Genomic DNA, 13,351 nt, shown 5'->3' with positions numbered 1-13,351 from the left:
CACAAAAACCCAAGAGCATTTACAGTGGTACGCAAAAATTAAAATATTTCGTAGGCTTATAATCTGATAGAAACCATCCTGAATGGTGTAGACTCGTACTCTCCTCCCCAGTCAGAGAAATGAGATTCTTCATGGAACTAGTAATACCCACATTCTTACTGCGGTCAATCTCAATACCATTCAATTCATAGCGAATTTCATCGAACAAGAATGCCATGGAATTGCAGTGAAGTCCCACTGTATCTTGAACTGTTGCACCCTGAGCACGAGTGCCCTCGATTAATTTTCCCTCTATGTATAGGTAACTCTCACATGGTAGAAGAATAAAATCTTGCTGTTGTATTGGAATTCGAATTTCGTCACTATTTCCCAATGATGCATTTGCATACGGATTGTAAGCATGTATTTCCATTTTAGTAATGCGATTGTCGTAAACAGGTTGTGCGGTTACGTCCAACAGGTCCATTTTTATTTCTGACCTTGAAACCCAGTGATTGAAGAAAGGTTATATTTTTTCTTGTTAGCGGTCTTCTAACGTAATCCCCACCCAATGTATCTGCTCCTGCAGCAACTGTTGGACTGATGATAGGCTCATCTGGTATCGGTGATTTATAAGTATTCTTGTAAATTAGCATTTTCTAATGTGTAATCGAATTGTAATTTCTTTCCCACCGAAATTTACTAGACGGTTTTCCTGATCGAGAATGCGCAAAGTAAGACGGTCAATTACTTTCACAATGACTGGCAAGTAAACGACGTTTTTCGGTGTTTCCGAGATTTTATAGCCTGGTGGCACGCTTGGAAAAAATTCATGTATAACATGTTGAGGTTTGCCGTTTGTATATGCACCAGCAGTAATATTACATTCAATTCATAAAATATTGACCCTTATAATGTTTACGGGCTGGTCTGAATCGGCTAGAGTGTTCGGCTGAATAATTCGATCTGTCGAAAAACACAATAAAGAGCCTATATTATTAGGTTTTGTAAAATCGATCAGATATTTACACTTTATTTCACTTTTCAACGTATTATTATTAGCACGTAGAATAATGACATCTTCATTATCCGCCTCATGCATCAATGTACGCAAAAGATCATTTATAGCACTCAATTCATAACAACCTGAAGGTATAGTCAGATCTTCAGTTTCGTAGTAAAACTTATTGTTCGACTCATCAACATTAGCGATTGAATTGAAGCTCTGAAAGTCTACGAGACCAAGTTCATATTGCTCCTCCCGAAGATTGATCGGTGGGAAAAAATCTGCCTCTAATATGGACTCGCGGTCAGACAGCGTAACCGTTAAAGACATTGTTCACGTAGAAACTTGACACACAACTGACCGCATATGCTTGTATCATACGATTGATATTGATCGTGGTTGTAGTTGATTATAGCAGTAGGACCAAAATAATCTAAAAGTTCAATTGGAGGTTTCAAATTTCCGAAGGAGTCGAAATACTTTACGTAATTATTACGTTTAACGTAGGCAACCCAATGTGTACCAGAACCTTTATCTTCATCAAGATTCACGATTGCACACTCATTGCATAGTACGGTTTGTGGTAGAGATGTGCGCATAAAGACTCCTCGAAAATGTGGTAAATCCTGACATGCATGTAATAATTGAATATTACTAGTAGCTCCAGATTTCGGGAGGTTGCTTATTTTTTTTTGCGAGGTTTTTTTCTTCTATTTCAAACCCTCCCCCCTTCGTCCGTAAGGGGTTAGGTATAAACCATGTCCACGCCTGCCTTCTATTACACGATTGTGACGCTGTATCTCTTCCAATTGTCTTTTGGATGCTTTCGCATCGTTTACAGCTTTTGTTATACCTGCTGCGCCCCCAGCTAATGCGCTCACTGCACACAACAGTGGGAGCAGAGGTAATAAACCCCCCCGTTTTTTTTTTGAGTAAATTGCTTTTTCCTCAATAAACCTCCTCGTCTCTTCGGTATACGAATTTTTCTTTTCTTCATGCTTCTTCCATGCACTTGTAGGCCTAAGCCAAGTTTTCGTTTTACATTCATGGATGCCCAAACTGCTGCTGCAGCTGCTCGTTCACGTAAAGATGAGTCACTAGCAGTGATACGTTTTCGTGCACGCTGTGCAAGAACTTTATCAGCCTGGTGACGTGGTGGCATATCCTTATATATTGAATATGCGATATCGTGTTCACGACAGGCTTCGTCTAGAGGATTTATACCAGGATCACCACGTGCTAACCGTTCTCGAAGTCGAGTACCTGGTCCGCCATAATTGTAGCCATGTATGTGTACTTCGAACGGTAATTTATTCAGTATTTTATTGAAAAAAGTTCCACAATCGTAGCTTACCATGTGGAACTTTCTTTCTGTTTCTCACACAGAGTTTGCTGACAAGCCCAGCAATCTTTTAATGAAGGGAGCGGTCCATCAATGTGATCTGTATTAGGTAGATTATGATGTTTAAAACACCAGCGATATTGTTGTACTTCAGGATCTGCACGAATATGTTCAGGCAATTTATTCCAAACCTCTTGAATACTACGCTGAAAGTACTTTAAAAGTAAAATTTTCGGTATGTATTCAAACTGCTCAGCGGTTAATTCCTCCAAACTTGACACATCTAACACAAATAACGGCATGATGAGAACTGATCAAACAATTCGTTTCATTCCTATAAATAGGTTGTATGACCACAGAGTTTTCAGTCATGGACTTCGTAAAGCAGCCGCTCGGTATTCGTGTTTCTAATATAGATTACCGAACAACCGATAAATGCATAAGATGTCACGGACCTCTACTGCCATCAACCATACGCTGTATAGTTTGTGGCCCTTCAAATTGTGGATAAACAAATGTATTGCTGAGCCTTATAGAAAGCCCTCAGGGTGTGAGATTTGAAAACCTTTACGTTTATTCAAAATCGTTTCAGCAACCAAAATATCGATACTTGGAGCGACTATTATCGGACAATAAAGAAATTAGTTATTTCCAATTTTCTAATAATATTGAGGTTATAAAAGTAGCAGAAGCACTACCAAATTCAATTTTCATATTTGATGATGTTGCAACCGATAAGCAAGACAATATAAGAGACTACTTCTCCATGGGTAGACATTCTAAGATTGATTGCTTTTATCTTTGTCAGACTTATGCAATGATACCAAAACATCTAATACGAGATAATGCAAATTTTTTAATTATTTTTAAACAAGATGGAACTAACCTAAAACATATATATAATGAACATGTAAATACAGATATGGCGTTTGAAAAATTTTGTGAATTGTGTTCAAATTGTTGGAAGCGTGATTATGGATTTTTAGTAATTGATAAAGACAGTGCAATGCAAAATGGACGATATCGAAAGGGTTTCAATAAATATGCTGTGATTAAAGAGTGATGTTAATGGTCAAAAATATTAGTTTAACCTTGAACGTTGAACAAGTCTATATATTGAATAGAGAATAGCTTTACAAAATGAAGGAGAAAAAGCTTCTAAAGAAGATTGCTGAGGCAAGTGAAGTAATTCGTCAAAAATATCGCGCACTCAAATCAGACAGAGTAATGATGGAAGACAGTTTAAATGAAACTTTTAAACCAATAGTTGAACCATTAAAGAAGCTCACCGAAAATAATCAAGCAATTTTCGTTGCACCGAAACATGAGATGAAAATGGAACCTATAAAGAGATCTCTCTCACACGAGGAATCTTTCATAATTCCGATGAAACGAAGAAAGTCTTATCTCACATCGACTCCACAGCGGAAAGATTTCATACGCAGCTCCAGAATTAACGTTCAAGGTCATTCATCGGATGATGAGCAGGAATATCCACAGTCGCACGAAACACAGTACCTTTCTCTGGAAGATGATGAAGAGGAGGAGGAGGAGAAGGTGAAGAAGAATAATGAATATGGCACGTAAGATTTAGCGAAACAAATAGAATTACCTGTGCATACATCCATCGAGGATGTAAAAGATGCTAATCGAAGTACGATAAAGTCTGGTTCAATTGCATCCAAATATATAGAATTGTTGACGAATAATGCTAAGGATAAAATTGACAGTAATTTTGGAGTTAAGTTAGATAAAGTGACGAATAAAATGTGGCTTGCGAAATGTGCTTTTAATGTTGATGATTACAGTAATTTTATTATTATCGATAAGGAGTATTATCCTGGCACGAAAGGTCTATTTGAATTGATCTTCATGATAGAACCTGAAGACTATACTAAAGATGATTTAGACACATATAAAAGTATTCTTTCTCAAACTAATGTGCACAGAGCAGATAACATTAGTACAGGAAAGCTTCGTGGGAATAAGGGACATAAATGGAAGAAAATAATTAGTGAATTATTTCCACCGAAGACAAAACTTGTACAAGGCAAGGGATATATGCGTGTTAATAGTAATCCAGTGAGCTATGTACATTGGAACGATCCAAACGAACTGGTCGAGCGATTAAAACTATTAATTGCATCACCTGTTGCTGGTCATACGAATCACCTTAATGAGATACAGTCAATAATTGAGGAGCTCCATGAAGAAGGTATCATCTTATATAAGAGATTGCAGTTTCAAGATTTTCTCAGTTCAACGTACTACTTCACTATGACGATAAATAAATTCGAATAATTAAAACTATTAATTGCATCATCTGCTGCTGGTCATACGAATCACCATAATGAGATACAGTCAATAATTGAGGACCTCCATGAAGAAGGTATCATCTTATAAAAGAGATTGCAGTTTCAAGATTTTCTCAGTTCAACGTACTACTTCACTATGACGATAAATAAATTTGGAGCTGGTTTCAATACTGGTAAAGTGAGAAATTATTTCCACAAAATTGATGATGATATGTTAAAGTTTGATAAATATAAGAATGCATTTAATGCCAAGAAGAAAATAATTTCAAACTTGGGATTTGATGTTACTGATGAGACAAGTGCGGTGAATATCAGTGTTCTGATGAGTAATTTGACACCACTGCGTGATAGCTTTACAAAAGAAATGAATGAATATAGTGTGAAGCTGAATGAATATGCATTAAAATGTGAAATTCTTGAGGAAAAAATGACAAATCTGTTGAAAAAACGTATCGAAGAAATTGGTGAAAGAATCGAAAAATTGAATGATAAAATCGATCATAATAGTTACAAATTGGCAGGATCTAAATAAGAGAAGAAAGCTTTATTCTATATAAAAGAGATTGCAGTTTCAAGATTTTCTCAGTTCAACGTACTACTTCACTATGACAATAAATAAATTTGCAGCTGGTTTCAATACCGGTAAAGTGAGAAATTATTTCCACAAAATTGATAATGATACGTTAAAGCTTGATAAACAAAAGAATGCATTTAATGCCAAGAAGAAAATAATTTCAAACTTAGAATGTGATGTTACGGATGAGACAAGTGCGGTGAATATGGCTGCTCTGTTACGTAATTCGATGACTGTACGTGATAGCTTAATGAGAGAATTGTTTGAATACAGTGAGAAGCTAACTCACTATTACCTAAAATGTAACATTCTTGAGGAAAAATTTACAACTCTAATGAAAAAAATCGATGAAATTGATGAAATTGGTATAAGAATCGATAAATTGATTGATAAAGTCGATCATAATGATTATAAATTGGATCGAAAAGACAAGGAATTACGAAATTATATGATTGTTGGATTGAAAGTTGTTGTAGAATATTTCTCTAATCAGCTGGCAAAAAAAGATTTTGCAAATGAGAAGAATAGAGAAGACGATATAAATTATGCCTTGAAGAAACTTATACTACCGCCAGTGCTTGATGACCTGCTGTAAACATAACACGTAGTGGAATAATGATGAGTAGTGACGAGAAGAAACAATTGGTAGAAGAGTTGCATGTGCCTGCTAGACGGAACTTTTTACGTAGACGGGTAATAATACGAGGCTTCGATGACCTCTGGCAAGCAGACCTAGTAGACTTGAGAAACTATGCAGACGCAGGCTACCACTACATTCTCACAGTTATTGATGCATTGTCGAAATATGGCTGGGCAATAGCCCTGAAAACCAAGTCAGGCAAGGAAGTGACAGCTGCATTGCTGAAAATCCTGAAGAGTGGGAGATGTCCGAAAAATCTACAAACCGACGATGGCAAGGAATTTTATAATAGTGATTTCCAATCGCTTATAAAAATGCATGGAATAAATCATTACTCAACATACAGTGTATTGAAAGCAACCATAGTCGAGCGTTGGAATCGAACGTTGAAGACAGAAATGTGGAAAGGATTTACGTTGAATGGAAATTACAAGTGGAGAGCTATGCTACAACAACTGGTTGACGAATACAATTCAAGAAAACATCGTACTATAGGAATGCGTCCAGCCGATGTGAAACCTGAACATGCTAATAAGCTCTTAGCAATAGTATTCAGTAATATAAAGATCGTTGGTCGTGCCAAGTTCAAAGTCGGTGATTTTGTACGAATCAGTAAATATAAGAATGTATTTGCAAAAGGTTACATACCAAATTGGACAACTGAAATATTTGAAATAATAAAAGTGCAGAAAACAAATCCTGTTACATATTTACTAAGGGATTCTAGTGGTACAGATATATATGGTGGATTCTACGAATATGAACTTTTAAAAACTGCTAATCCTAATGTATATCTAGTTGAGAAGGTATTACATAAGAAGGGGGACAAAGTCTTTGTAAAGTGGTTAGGATTCAATAATACACATAACTCATGGATAAATAAAAACAATATTTTGTAACATACAATTTATTAATAAAGAAGCAATTATTTAATCTTCATTTAAATCTACTTCACTTAATTCTATTTCATTTATCCTATAATGACCCCATGGTAGAGTTGATACAGTACCTTGTACAATATAGCGCTTATCATCATGTGGACTGAGAAATTTTTTGCTGTACAATTGAATAAACATTATGCAATTTTGAACGAATTAAATTTTGATTATGAATATGAACAGTAAAATTTTGTATGCAGTCTCTATAATCTTCAAAACGTTATTTTTCTAGCGATAACGCAACTCTTAACGCCCTTAGCTTTTTTAAAAATTTTATCTTGTATTTTAAATGTATACATTTTCGATCTCAGTCCAATAAACTCAGTCATAATTCTCCCGTTATTCTCATCTTTCATCAAACCAGGCACTTTTTTATTTACCAGAGGTAAATTATACTGGTTATTAGGCGAATAATCACTGGTATCGAATCTTGAAAGATTTTCTCTCATGATCGTGTAAATGTCATCGCATTCGATACTGTATATCAAACTATCTGTATCGGTATACAATGCTCTACATTTACTACCAAACGTTGGAAGCATATATTCATAATGGAATTCATATAAACATGTTTTTGAAATATCTAGAATACTCATACCTACATATATAGGTTTATCAAATTTCGCCGTTAATTTTTTTAATTCTATCGCAACCAAATTTTCGTTGAATATGGCGCTACTGTGAAAATTTGGTTGGGATATCAATGCTTCAGCTCCATATCTTCCTTCCCACTTACTAACTAGCCTCACATCAACTCTATTTCTTACATTTTCCATCGTCTTACCGAACACTGCATTGTTCATTAGTTTGAAAAGATTTTTCTCAAACTCATTTTTAGATGCAGCTCGCAAACGTGTGTTTAACCCCTTAGCTTACAATGACGTATGAGAGACGTGATAGTTTTTCGGGGCCAAACATAAACAAAACGTCTCAGAGACGTGGTAAGTCTACCGGCCCAAATATAAACAAGACGTCTCAGAGACGTGGTGGGGCGACCGTGCCAAATGTTTAATTATACCATGCACGTGTATATACAAATCATAAGACGTTTGCGATTTGTACAATTTCGAACGCTCAGTCAAGTTGTTTATGTCCCTACGTGTGACCGACCTTGGTGTCGCTTTTGGCACGCACAATTAAAAATTAAATCGTAAGGCAAGGGGTTAAGTCTATATATTTGTTTAGCCATGCAGATTGCTGGAATCTTAATCCGCGAAGGATACGTTTCAGTACCATTCCATGACGAATACATTGTTGTAAAGCCCGATAATGTATAACATAACGCTCCTTATTTTCGACAGTTGCAAGTAGCTTCTTCTGTTGTGCTCCGGGCGGAGCCTCACGTACCGGACAAAATGGCATGTCAGAGTGATTATCATGAAGTACGCTTAGATACTCCAAGTCTACCTCTAAAATAAAACCCTCAGATGAATCTATAGGTATGCTAGAGATATCAAAGTTGTTAGTATCTTCAATCCAGCGAAATCCATGAGTAGGTAGAGCTTGACACATTGCCCATCCATATAGATTATTTACATCATAGTACATTAAATATTTGCTTGGTTTTGTTGAGTCATAATCATTCATATACCGATTGTTTGCTTTTTCATAGCGGTGAGAGCACTGACTCAAACCACCACGTATTCCGCGTTATACGAAAAGCAACATTTCAACATCAGTGAAAAGTTCCAATTTTATTCCAGTATATTTAAGCATTGCATCCCAAGTGAAGCCTGAGAGTGTAAAATAATGTGCAGGATCCAAATTATAATTTTCCATGCAGCTATCGCGAAAATTTTCAAAAACGTCTGTCAGTAATAATACGTCAGTTTTTAAATAGAGATCGCTGTACTCCCCAAGTGTTTCTATTTGAAAATTGATCCATACCTCCTTAGCATGATTATATGCCTCTTCACTAATATCACAGTCAGTTAATTTGTTATAGAATAACTTGCGAGGCGGTAAAGCATTTTCTTCCAGACGATTCAGATTATCTACGTAATCATAAGGAAAAATACCTTTTCTTGTTAGTAGATTAAATTGTTCCGTATTTAAATTCGAAAATTCTGACTCTATGTTTTTTAATTGAGATCTCTCCAAGTATGAGCTCAATTTGTCTAAACTTGATGCAAGAAATTTAAATGAATCAATAAACCTGAGCTGAATATTATATTTCCGTATGTATTTTGTAAATGAAATATACTTTTCCTTATGTACATGTAGCAGGTATACTGAACCCTCATACATGTTAGCGATCGCATTGAAGAAATGTGCATCGTAATTAGATAAATTATGAAAAATTACTGGAATAACGTGCGAATCTTTATAGTTTAAATTACAATTGTTGTGAGCAGGTCCTCTATATTTACCTGTTAAATGATCATGATCGCGAACACGTATTTGATTTGGAAGAAATGGCTTTTTACATATATGACAGTCGGGATCATTGTTATGACGAAAATTTTCGCTAATACTTAGCATTCTCATAGGCACTATAGTCTTTAGTTTTTCGCTCACTATGCTAGCAATTTTATCGAGTTCTCGCACAAACCATTCTATACACTCGAGTCCACGATATGATTTATAGGTTGAGAGCGATGAATCACGAACGCTTTTAAAATAATATCCTACACTAAAGGGTAAATGTTTTTGATAAATACTACTATTACCGCTAGTTTCATTCACTTTCTCTAATAAACATTCAATGTCTGCATATACGACGAATGGGGTCCTCTCATTGTTCTTGTCATTTTTAAAGGACACCCAACGGTCCTCTTCAGGTAGCAGTATACGGACGTTTATATTGAGCTGACTGCAATCACGTTTATGAGATTGAAGTTTATCCTCCTTGAAGAAATAGTGTAAACATTTAAGAGAAAAATCATATTAGTATATGAACATTAAATAAAATTATATTAAAATATAAACAGTATAACATACCGATTACAAATAAGATGAGATTGTTTTTTTCGAGTCAGTTGTTTCTTTAGCAAGCGAGAAAGATTCGTGATACATAAAAAATGTGCTGCACCTTGATGTTCGAGAAGAAGAAGATTCGCATGTATCGATTTCTCACATTTTGTGAGTTGAAGAGGTGGAATAATTTTATTCTCCTGCCCTTCCTGCTCATCCACCATGGTGAAAACATTAATCGACACATCATTATCTTCTTCAAATTTAGGTATCTGCCTTAATGTGGTTGGAAATGTTATACTTCTGACGTTGAAAACAGATTTAAAATGGGGGTATGAAGATTGTCGTTGTGGGTTTTTAGTTGAAATAGCCGGATAGAGTGCAGCCGTTACAGCCCATGCAAAACATGTATTATCATCACTCTGTATGTTTATCACTGCATGTTTGTTCTTAATATATTTTGGAAGGTCGATTCCACAGCCTGCATGTAGTGGATTACAGTGATTAATATTCACAATTAAATTTAATATTTTGTCCAAAGCCCACCCACTATCACGCTCTTGAATTTCACCTAATTTTGTTAAAATTTTATCTATGACGTTTGTTTTATACCTATCACTAAATGTATCAGTCTTGAATAAAATCACATTTTTTGTGGAAATATGTTTGATATCACTAATTTCCTTGCAAATAAATTGTCCGTTGAATACCATATTTATCTTAACAGCGCTTACTTTACTGAATACTTTGTTCATGTAGGATTGCAGCATTTCTGATGCTGCCATTAGAAATTCATGTGGTTCGATATAATTAGTGTTTACTATCATACCACTACACATTCGACATTTAAATGATGAATCAAGATCATTCCAAATAAGCTTTTCCGCATTAATGCCCGCTCTAATTGAATTTTTATTTTTCGCCGCATGGAGAAGTAACTTTCGAATACATTTTATTTCTGCAAGATTTTTCTGTATAGCATCTGGAGTTGCATTCCGGTTGGATTCTCTCAAATTTCGAATATGATCACGACACTGCAAACCCACTCGCGATAATCATGCTGAGTTCTTAAATCGGGATTCTTAAGAGCGTGATTTGAAGAATAACTTTTTTCTCTTGCTGCTCTGATTAATCGGCACTGTATCTGAGCAATTTCCGTAAATATTTTCTGTCTTGCCCCTATACGTGCATTGCGGCTAGCAACTCTCAATTTTTTAATGTAATCGCGTCAATCACGTACCCACTCACGATATTCATCCTGGCTATTTAAAATTCTATTTAGAAGCGACATCGTAGTTCTTTCCGTTTAAATGATCAGCGTGAAACTAATGAAAAATCTTAGATGGAGAGCCCTTCAAATAATCAGTCTCCGAGACACTTCAGTGACATAAATACTTTACGGATCAGGTTTCGCGTTGAAGAAAAAGATTGCATTCATGTTTAAAATACACATATATTCTAGATTTTTGATTCATACATATATTTCATATAATATACATTTCTCAGTGCGCATATACCCTCATGATTCATGGAAATAGGAAGTTGTGAATTATATAAACCATCTTCTAAATTATAATTTCCTCACACATATTCATCTACATTACTAATTTCTAAATCACAAATACTCCTTAACCAATTTAACTTTTCCACCCCTTTTACAAAAACCGTATCCTCATATACATATTTTTTTATAATATTTTTATATTTATAATATGGTGAAAAACCATCCATCCAATTTAAGCCATGATGATTGAAAAAGATTGAACTGAAAAAGAAATTCCTTATTCATTGAAAATAATAATTCGTTATTGTTTGTTATAAAATATACTTACTCTGTTTTCTTTCTCTCCTCTTCACTTAACCAAATATGTGGAAAGGGGGGTGAAAATAAAATATGATGCACTTTTAGTTCTTGTAAAACTGCAAATTCTTTAACTATAAATGTCTTATCCATTAAATAGAATCCTTGAAAATCGACGAACGTTGGGATCATCATGTTAGCGTTTTTTATACTAAATTTATTACAGTTTGCCTTTATTTTAAATATATTCTTTTTTTGTTTCTCTAAAGTTTTCCCCTTCTCTTCAAACCAAGTATTTCAATTCTCCCACTATCCTTAACTATTCACTCTTTGGACCAATGGTGTTTCTAAGAGTGTCTGGTTAGTCACCTCCCACCACAGATCAAATTTTTCACATCCCTTACAGCATTTAAAAAATCTTGAGAAGCGTGTAGGGTAGTCTTCAGTTCAGTTTAAGCCACAGAATCTTCAGTTCAGTTTTAGTCACAGAATCATCAGGTACTCTGACATTATGCATCATTTAAGAGATATCACGCACATAATAGATGTGGATGGATTTATCGTTAATAAGAAGATAGTGTACAAAGAAGTGGCTATTAAAAATATATACTCTAACTTAACACATTATGGTGCGTTTAAAGTTAGTGGATCTATGAACACTTTAAGTATTGCTGACCGGAAAACTGCATCTTTTGTGTTTAATAATGTGCACGAAATTGCATATGGAAATACGGGAAATGAAAGATATTCACAAAATGAAATATATGATTTTCTAAAAATCATTGAATGTGACAGTGTGCAACCAGTGGTTGCATATAAAGGTGGACACTTCGAACGTGATTTATTAAATATAATGAATATTAATAATGTCAATTTAGAAAATTTTAATTGTCCAAAATTCGATTGCTTAATTGAATATATAAAAACAGACATTATTCCTTGTGAGCTGCATAAAATTAAAATTACGCGAAAAACACAAAAGCCTGTCCACTGTGTGAAACAGGAGGTAGATGTTTTCGCAAAGTGGGTGCGGAAACAAATAAAAGGTAAATATTAAAAATTAAGTTCGCAATTTACTTGATATTAATAAATTTTTTTTATGTTTCAGAAGCTGTTATTAGCTGAATGGGCTAAATATTATTGTATATTCGTTTTTATATAAGTTTCAATTGTATTAGTTTTTTATATAAGTTTCATGTTCGTTTTTAATTATATGATAAATGTTATTTAATAGTCTCTTTCTTTTCCCCTACTCCTATTTCCCTTAATTTAATGCGTAAAAGAAAAAAAGAAAAAAAGAAAAAAATGAAAAAAGCACTTTATAATTATTACTAACTCATAAAAGAACAAAAAATCTACCTAGTGCTAAATGTGTAAGGAAAAATGTAAAATCAAGTTAAATGGCAGGTCTATAGTAGAAAAATAGCGGGAGGGTCTAGGATAAGTATGTGGAGGGAGAAAAGACCCTCCAAGGGCAGGTCTAAGAAAAAAAAAAGGCAGTCCGTAAGATGCTGAGGATCCCCCTAGCGGTGTAGCTGTTCCCCGTAATTTTCGTGATCGCCACCTAGTAGAGAAAAATGAAACTTTTTCTTCCACCAACTAAAATACAAAAAAAGATCTCTGGGTAACTGCCAGGATAACTAACCATCCGGGTCCTAGGGTCATGGGAGAGGGGGTAAGCCTTAGGGAACTAGTGGACCCGTAGGATAATTAACCATCCGGGCCCTAGACTGATGGGAGAGGGGTGAGAGACTAAGAGAGAAAGAGAGGGTGAGAGGGATCTCTCTCTCTCTCTCTCTCTCTCTCACTCCCCACAGCCAAAGCATTTCCTCCGCACACCCGC

Source organism: Prorops nasuta, unplaced genomic scaffold, assembly GCF_024137725.1.
Source record: "Prorops nasuta isolate Cenicafe-Biocafe unplaced genomic scaffold, Cenicafe_Pnas_1.2 PNAS00013, whole genome shotgun sequence".
Lineage (NCBI taxonomy): Eukaryota > Metazoa > Arthropoda > Insecta > Hymenoptera > Bethylidae > Prorops > Prorops nasuta.
Note: the sequence above shows the minus strand (reverse complement) of the source record.